Below are 10061 nucleotides of genomic sequence, written 5' to 3'. Positions count from 1 at the left end.
CCTGAAAAAGAATTCAAAACAAAAGTCATAACCATGCTGATTGACTTGCAGAGAAATACGCAAGAACTAAGGAAGGAGAATACAGAAATAACACAGGCTCTGGAAGGACTTCAAATCAGAATGGACGAGATGCAAGAGACCATTAATGGACTAGAAAACAGAGAAAGGAACGCAGAGAAGCTGATGCAGAGAGAGATAAAAGGATCTCCAGGAATGAAAGAATTCTAAGAGAGCTGAGCGACCAATCGAAATGGAACAATATTCACATTATAGGGGTACCAGAAGAAGAACAGTGAGAAAAAGGGATAGAAAGGGTCTTTGAAGAAAGAATTGCTGCAAACTTACCCAAACTAGGAAAGGAAATGGACTCTCAGGCCACAGAGGTACACAGAACTCCCATGACAAGGGATCCAAGGAGGGCAACACCAAGACACATAACAATTAAAATGGCAAAGATCAAAGACAAGGACAAAGTATTAAAGGCAGCCAGAGAGAAAAAAAAGGTCACCTACAAAGGAAAACCCATCAGGCTATCATCAGACTTCTCAACAGAAACCCTACAGGCCAGAAGAGAATGGCATGATATACTTAATGCAATGAAACAGAAGGGCCTTGAACAAAGACTACTGTATCCAGCACGATTATCATGTAAATATGAAGGAGGGATTAAACATTTCCCAGACAAGCAAAAGTTGAGGGAATTTGCCTCTCACATACCACCTCTACAGGGTGTCTTACAGGGACTGCTCTAGATGGGAGCATGCCTAAAAAGAGCACAGAACAAAACACCAAACATATGAAGAAGGGAGGAGGAATAAGAAGGGAGAGAAATAAAGAATCATCAGACTCTGTTTATAGTAGTTCAATAAGTGAGTTAAGTTAGACAGTAACATAGTAAGGAAACTAACCCTGAACCTTTGGTAACCACAAACTTAAAGCCTGCAATGGCAATAAGTACACATCTTTCAATAGTGACCCTAAATGTTAATGGACTGAATGCATCAATCAAAAGACACAGAGTAATAGAATAGATAAAAAAGCAAGACCATTCCATTTGCTGCTTACAAGAGACTCACCTCAAACCCAAAGACATGCACAGACTTAAAGTCAAGGTTTGGGAAAAGATATTTCATGCAAACAACAGAGAGAAAAAAGTAGGTGTTGCAATACAAGTATCAGACAAAATAGAATTCAAAACAAAAAAAGTGACAAAAGATAAAGAAGGACATTACATAATGATAAAGGGCTCAGTCCAACAAGAGGATATAACCATTATAAATATATATGCACCCAATACAGGAGCACCAACATATGTGAAACAAATACTAACAGAACTAAAGGAGGAAATAGAATGCTATGCATTCATTCTGGGAGACTTCAACACACCACTCACTCCAAAGGACAGATCCACCAGAAAGATAATAAGTAAGGACACAGAGGCACTGAACAACACACTAGAACAGATGGACTTAATAGACATCTACAGAACTCTACATCCAAAAGCAAGTGGATACACATTCTTCTCAAGTCCACATGGAACATTCTCCAGAATAGACCACATACTCGGCCATAAAAAGAGCCTCAGTAAATTCCAAAAGATTGAAATGCTACCAACCAACTTTTCAGACCACAAAGGCATAAAACTAGAAACAAACCGTACAAAGAAAGCAAAAAGGCTCACAAACACATGGAGGCTTAACAACACCCTCCTAGATAATCAATGGATCAATCCAATCAAAATGGAGATCCAGCAATGTATGAAAACAAACGTCAACAACAACACAAAGCCCCAACTACTGTGGGATACAGCAAAAGCAGTCTTAAGAGGAAAGTACATAGCAATCCAGGAATATTTAAAAAAGGAAGAACAAGCCCAAATGAATGGTCTAATGTCACAATTATCGAAATTGGAAAAAGAAGAAGAAATGAGGCCTAAGGTCAGCAGAAGGAGGGACCTAATAAAGATCAGAGAAGAAATAAATACAATTGAGAAGAATAAAACAATAGCAAAAATCAATTAAACCAAGAGCTGGTTCTTTGAGGTTAATGATACCAAAATAAATTTTTTAAAAAATCACACTTATCTTCACATCTTCCTTGTTTTGCAGCATTTTTTTGAAGTTTTCACATAGAGAATTTCTTCAATAAAATAATTCTTTGTAATCTATTCACTCCATGTGTATTGAATATGCACAGTATTTAAAGAAATAATTCTGACCTCTTTTGAGGCATACATGTTTGTGTGATTAGAGGGAAGGGAAATGGTGGGTTAATAAAAATCTTCATCTCAAAGCACACTGAACTTTTATTATTATTATCATTTCATTAAACAAAATCCAATATAATTCATATAACTGTGATATCCCCAAGAATGACCCACAGTTTAGAAAACAATATTGTTGCTTGTATTTCCTAAATTATCACTGCCCTTACTGCTATATTATTTAATGTCACGTGGAATATCCTTCTGTTTTTATTGTCTCCAGAACCTCAGTATTGACAGCCTAGCCCAGGTATGAAATTCTGGCCCTCGCTGTTCAGACTGTAAGAATGAATGTTCATTTATCTTTATAATGGATAAATTTAATTTTCCCTTTCCGCTTAGGCTCACAATTAAACAGCAAATAAAGAGTTGTGTCCGTGGATGGAATGCTACTTTCTCCTAGGGACTTTCTTCCTCTTGACAAAAGACTGCTTGCACAAATATGTTCCTTTCCAGAACAATGAGCTAAGGCCATTTGTAAACCATGCTGTCCCCTTGTACAATGTGTTTTTTCCAAGAATAGCACACTTCTATTGTGTTCAAAATTGACAGACCACCAACTTAATATAGACTATTACATATTTTGGAAACTACTAGTTAACCTTAAATTAGCCACAAACCTAAAGCCTATAAAAGATACACAAAATATTTTAATTGCCAAGGAAAAATTAAAGACCACCATCAAGTCACAAGAGAAGTGTAGAAGAGAGAAAGAAAGGAAAAGGGAGGATCTAAAAAGCCACCAGAAAGCTATTAAGGAAAGTGTAATAAGTACCTATCTATCAATAATTACCTTAAATGTGAGTGTACTAAATGCACAAATCAAAGACATAGGGTGGCAGAATTGAAAATAAGATGCATCTCTATGCTGCCTACAAGAGACTCATTTAAACATCAATATATACATAGACTGAAAGGGACAGAAAAAGATATTTAAGGCAAATGAAACAGAGAAGAAAGCAGGAGGACTTATATAAGACAAAATAGACTTCAAAACAAAGACAGTAACAAGAGAGAAAGAAGGACATTACATAACTATAAAGTGATCAGTCCAACAGTATATAACTATTGTGTATATCTATGAACCCAAAATAGGAAGAAAGAAATATATAAAAGGAGGTAAACAATAAAGATCAGAGTGGAAATAAATGAAAATGGAGACTATGAAAAAGAGAAAAATATCAGTGAAACTAAAAACTGGCTCTTTGAAAAGGTCTATAAAATTGATTAAATTTTAGCTACACTCATAAAGAAACAAGAGGAATCAAATAAATAAAATCTGAAATGAAAGAGAATATACAGTTTACACAAGATAAATTCAAAGGATTATAAGAGGATTCTATAAATATTATGTGTCAGTAATTTGGACAAGTACAAGGAATGGATAAATTCCTGGAAACAATCTTCCAGGACTGACCCAGGAAGAAATAGAATATCTGAACAGACTGAATACTAGTAACAAAAATGAATTGCTATTCAAAGAGTTGCCAAAAAATAATTACAAGATTAGATGACTTCACAAGTGAATTCTACCAACCATTTAAAGAAGAGATAATACCTATTCTTTCGAAAATAAACTTTAAAAAGTAGAAGAGGAATACATCCAAACTCATTCCACAAAGCCAGCATTACCAAAACCAGAAAAAGACACTATAGAAAAATAAAATTATAAACCAATATCCCTGAAGAAAAAAGATATATAAATCCACAACAAAAAATAGCAGAACAAATTTAAAATATATCAAAATTATCATTCATGATGACCAAGTGAGGTTTATTATCCACAAAGATCCAGGATGGATCAATATTCACTAGTCAATGAGATACACCACATTATCAAAGTTAGGCTAAAGCCACATGATCATATCAATAAAAACTGGAAAATCATTTGAAAATATCCAATATCCGTCATGATAAAAAAAAATCTCAAAAACACAGATATAGAAGGAATATACAGCAACATAATAAAGGCCATATATGACAAAACCACAATTAATATAATATGCAATGTAAAAAGCTGGAAACTTTTCCTCTAAGATCAGGAAAAAGGCAAGGATATCCACTCTCACAACTTTTATTCACCATAGTATTGAAAGTCCCAGCCACAGCACCAGACAAAGAAAAGAAGAAGAAGGAAGAAATAAAACTATTACTGTTGGTAGATGACATGATACTAGGGAGAGCCCTAAACACTCTACAAAATATATTAGAACTATTAAATGTATTCAGCAATGTCACAGGATACAAAATCAATATACAGAAATCTCTTGCCCTCCTATGTAAAAATAACAAACTAGCAGAACAAGAAATGAAGAAAATGATTTCTTTTAGAATTGTATGAAATGGAATGAAATACCTAGGAATGAACCTAACCAAGTAGGTGAAAGACCTGTGCTCTCAAAACTATGACACTGATGAAATAAATTATAGAAGATATAATCAAATAGAAAGATATTCCCATGTAACAGATAAGTATTCAAATTGTAAAAATGCACACACTACCCAAAGCAATCTACAGATTCAATCCAATGCCCATTAAAATAACAATGGCATTTTCACAGAATTAGAGCAAACAATCCTAAAATTTGCATACAATTGCAAATGACCTTGAATAGCCAGAGCAATATTGAACAAGAAGACCAAATCTGGGTGCAGTGTGCTTCCCAATTCCAAACTATATTACAGAGCTACAGTAATTAAAACAGTATGGTGCTGGGATAAGAATAGATACAAAGAGCAGCAGGACAGAATAAAGAGCACAGAAATAAATGCACAACTATATGGTCAATTAATATAACAAGAGAAGCAAGAGTATATAATGAGGAGAGAGAGTCTCTTTAATAACTGGCACTGGGAAAACAGGAGGGCTATATGCACAGCAATGAACCTGGATCAGTGAACCTGGATCACTGTCTTATACACAAAAATAAACTCAAAATGGATTAAAGACCTAAATGTAAGATCTGAAAATATAAAATTTCTAGAAGAAAACGCAGGCAGTAAAGTCTTGAACAGCAATAGTAAATTTTTAAGATACATCTCCATAGGCAATAGAAATAAAAAAGATATAAACAAGTGGAACTACATCCAACCAAAAGTCTTCTGCACAGCAAAGGACACCATCAACAAAACAAAAAGGCAATCTACTGTATGGGAGAATATATTTGCAAATGATATGTCTGAACAGAGGTAAATATCCAAATCTTATAAAAAATTCATACAAGTCAGCAACAAATATAAATAAACAAATAAATAAATAACCCACTTTAAAATGGGCAGGAAACTTGATTTTTTTCCAAGGAAATGTACAGACAGCCAATGTTCACATAAAAAGATGTTCAGCACTAATCATCAAGGAAATGCAAATCAAAATTACAATGAGATATCAACTCACAGCAGTCAGAATAGCTCTATCTAAATCATATGAAATAACAAGTACTTGTGAGGATGTGGAGAAAAAGAAACTTTCCTCTACTATTGGTGGGATTGTAAAATGGTCCAGCCACTATAAAAAGCACTATGGAGATTCCTCAGAAACCTAAAAACAGAAACACTATATGACAAAATAATTTCATTTCTTGGAATTTACCTGAAGAAAACAAAATCACTGACTTGAAAAGATATACACACATGCATGCTTATTCCAGCATTATTGACAATAGCCAAGATATGGAAACACCCTATGTGTTCAGCAATAGATGAATGGATAAATATGGGGTGGTACATATATCCATGGAATATTACTCAGCCATAAAAAATAATGAAATATTGCCATTTGTAACAATGTGGATAGAGCTAGAATGTATGCTAGGTGAAATAAGTCAAAGAAAGACAATACCATATGACTTCCCTTACATGTGGAATATGCAAACAAAGTAAATGAACAAACAATGAAACAGACATAATAGTAATAGACTAAGAGACATAGAGTAGAGACAGATAGTTTCCATGAGGTAAGGGGAAAATGGTAGGTGAAATGGATAAAGAGTCACAAAATTCCAATTTAAAAATGAATTATTCTTGTGGGTGAAAATGCATTTTAGGTAATATAATAAAAAATATTGCAATAGAGTTTGAAATCAGTATGAATACTGACATAATTACACTTATGGTCAGTATTTGGTAATGTTGGCAATTGTCAAATCACTATGTTGTACACTTGAAACCAACATTATATTTCATATCGATTATAGTTTAATGAAAACAATTATAATGCTATCAAAGTCCAATGAAAGCAATTGTAGCATTAATCTAAAAAAGTAAATTCAGATATAATAAGGATTGACTTCTGTGACAGAAAACAGGTAGAATTTCCCCTGTGACTGTTGGTATCAGGGCTCTGGTGCTATGAAAGCCCTGTCACATCCAGGTTACCCTAGATGCCTGACACTGGAGAGTGTGGATCTGCTCTTTCCTCAGGTGTATGATGACCCACATGATCCCATACTTATTCTGGGCCTCTGTGACCTGTGCATGGAACAGACAATAAAAGGGTTACTTGTAAAAGCCTGGAACTCAACTCAATGTTAAGTAGTATTTGCTGGATGTGATCATTTTCTTTCCTAAGCTCCTTGACCTTTCTCTCAGTTTACAAAGCTGTCCTCCAACTTTCCTGAGCTCTTTTCCTATAGAAAATAATTCCTTCTGAGAGAAAAAAGTGCCTCATTCCAGTCCTTTCTCCATAACTTGAGCCTTTTTTGTAGATGTTACATTTCTACTATGTAAAGGTCAAATTTCCACACACTTTGGTAAGTTAATTCTGGATTTCTAACGGGGTATTACCTTCACAATTTTTTTCTAAAGTTGTTATGTTATCCATGAGATTCAGGAATTATTCAATTTCCACACATTGCACATTTGCAATTATTATTTTTATTTTTCTAATTTTAAAGAAAAGTATTACAGTGTCAGAGGTAACATAAGAATAATTACATCTATTTCTGCAGGAGGAAATAATTTATTATTGCATGAAATAAATCCTCCCAGCAGAAAACATGTCACTGTTGCTAAATTTTCAAAAGTAGTTGTCATAACTAATCACTAGATTCTAATTTAAAATATTAATAACTGTAATATAAATAGAACAATTTTTAAAGAACCCCTAGGCAATATATTTTCATTAAAAACCAAGGAAGGATGAACCATGATGTGAGAAATGAGCTTAAGTGTGTTCTTTAATATATTCCACATAGTATGGATATTCATTAATGTATATGTCTGTGAAGGTAGACACATAATCACATATACATATAATTAATAATTATTACCAATAATTACATATATTAAAGACATACCATTTAACTTTTACTTATAAAAATTATTTTTCTAGCTGACAAATTATGTTTGATCACTCAAATTTGGTAGCCCAGCATCAGGGATTTTTGAGAAAATGTTCCGTTGCTCTGTTGAGCCTGCCACTTTCTCCCCAACCAGTATCAAAAAAAGAAATAATTTCCCCTTAATAGACCTCTGGGTTTATTCTCAGTTTTAATTCCCCAGGTCCTCAGACTATAACCACCTCTTCTTGGTCTCTCCTGTCCTACCTCTTCCACTCCTGGGTGTTCTTGAAAGGATTTAGGGGACACACCACCACTTCATATATGTAACAATTCACCTTTTCCTTAGAGGGCCTTAAAGAGGTTCTTCTGTCAGTGAGAGGATAACAGTTCTCCCAGTTACTGCCTGGATACAGCCTGCTACTAATTTCTATTACATTAGATGAGAACAAATCTTCCTGGATGAAGAGAATCTATGAAGACTGAGGAGTTCAAAACACATGTGTAATTCCTGTAGTAAGGGAATAGTTTCTTTTATAGACCGGCTTTTCAGAGAGAATCACATAATTGTCACGTAAGTAACAGCTATTTGGAATTTTGGGGAGGGTGAAATTTTCCTTTTCTATATAAAAAATATTATTTTTCTAACATTATCCAGTTAAATTACTGTATATATGTAGACACTAATTCAAAATAGCATTTATCCTCATGAACTTCTGTATTATTGTATATTTCAGTTTTTTTGGCCTCAGATACAATCAAAAGAGAAAAACCCCAGAGTTAAAAAAGACAGTTGTGAACATAAACAAAAATCAGACAGACAATTATGAACTCATATAAGGAAAATAGAATTAGGAATGTGGTATAGATAAAATTTAAAAATATAATCACTTCACAGAAATAGGATATTTCCAGTCTAATATGTTCCTAAATATAGCTAAAAGTTTTATAGTAATGGTAAAATCTAAACACATACATCATATGGGACCCGATAACCTCTACACTTGTTAAGCCTATCCTCCAAATTGAAAAAAATTAATTCTGACATTTGCATTTGATTTGTTGTAGTTGTGTACTTTTAAAATTAATGTTATGCATTCAAAATACATCCTGATCAGAAGTTTCTTCTTCACACATAAATTAATCCCACATATCATTCAAAAGGCTAGAAAGGGAAATGATTCACAAGTTATCACCAATCGTATTAGATAATTAGTAAAAGCAGTGTTTCTCAAAATTATAACACAAAATGAAATGGGTGTCTCTGTCATTATCCCTTTGTCCATGGCCCTTTCTGAAATAGAGGATTTATAGAGAACTCTGCCTACTTCATTCTTCCCTTACAAAAGAAACTATCTCATGAACGTATACACATCTTAGGGCTTTATAAATATGTGTTTTACAGCATTATTCCCATTACATTAATATGCTTTACCCTTACCAGAAAATCAACAGTTGTGACCTCTTAGCACTTAAATTACTTTGATGTGTAGAGATGGAATATGGTGACTAACACGGGGCTTTTATGTAGAGAGGCTTCAGCATTTCAACTACCACCAAGATAAGTGGTGCCTAAGTGTCTATGAAAATGAAAGCAGCATTTTCAAGCCTCATACTCAGGTGCTCTGGATTGAGGAGTGTCAGACTTCAGGAGGCTGAGCAGGCCTGGAGTGGCCAGACTGAGAAGGAGCCTGGCCACTACCTCCAGCGAATGCTGCCCATTAGGCCACAGTTAACAAAGACCTCAGACGTACAAGAATTTTTGGAACCACAGCAATGGTTGACACTCTGACAGAGTATATTGGGAGACTGAGTTATATTTGTTGTTTCATGAACATATGCAATTCAGGTTCATGTGGAATTTGGAAATATATTAATATAGTTAGGCATTATCAGAGATGTTTACCTCCCTGTCTTTGTGGACTGCATTTCATAGATGATCCCTTGGGTAAGTGTTTGGACTTTATAAAACCACTTAGAGATAAGGTAGAATTTACTGTGTTATATCTCTGATAACTAAGGCATAGGGAATGAACAAAAGCCAGAAACTAAGTCTTTCAATAATAGCTAATGGTGTTTAAGACCACCAAGAGAGAGGAGGAGGAAATGTACTTTTTGTTGAAGCCTATAATTTGAGTTAATTTTTTTTTCCATCCCTCCTACCTAGGACAGGAAGTTTCCTATATGTCATGAAACAGTTGAAACTGTAAGTGGTGGAACAATGACATCTAAAGTAAACAAAATTTCTGGGAAGAAAATAACCTGAAAATGTAGAACATAAATAGTATATGATACATAATTAATTCTTATTTAAAAAACACAACTAGAAGAACTTAAACATGCCTGTAATTGAGACAATGTTTTCTCCCTCTCCTTCACTCACCAATATTTAAGGGCAGAAGCTACACACATATAAACAAACCCTGTCTGTCCCGTGCAAAGGGCAATAACTACAGCAATGAAGTTGTTAGCAGCAACCAGATGGCCCAATCCTGTGTTTCTATAATGTAACATATATGTTG

This window comes from Manis pentadactyla, chromosome 13 (genome assembly GCF_030020395.1).
Source record: "Manis pentadactyla isolate mManPen7 chromosome 13, mManPen7.hap1, whole genome shotgun sequence".
NCBI classification, from domain to species: domain Eukaryota; kingdom Metazoa; phylum Chordata; class Mammalia; order Pholidota; family Manidae; genus Manis; species Manis pentadactyla.
The sequence above is the reverse complement of the archived record's forward strand: the minus strand, read 5'-3'. Positions refer to the sequence as shown.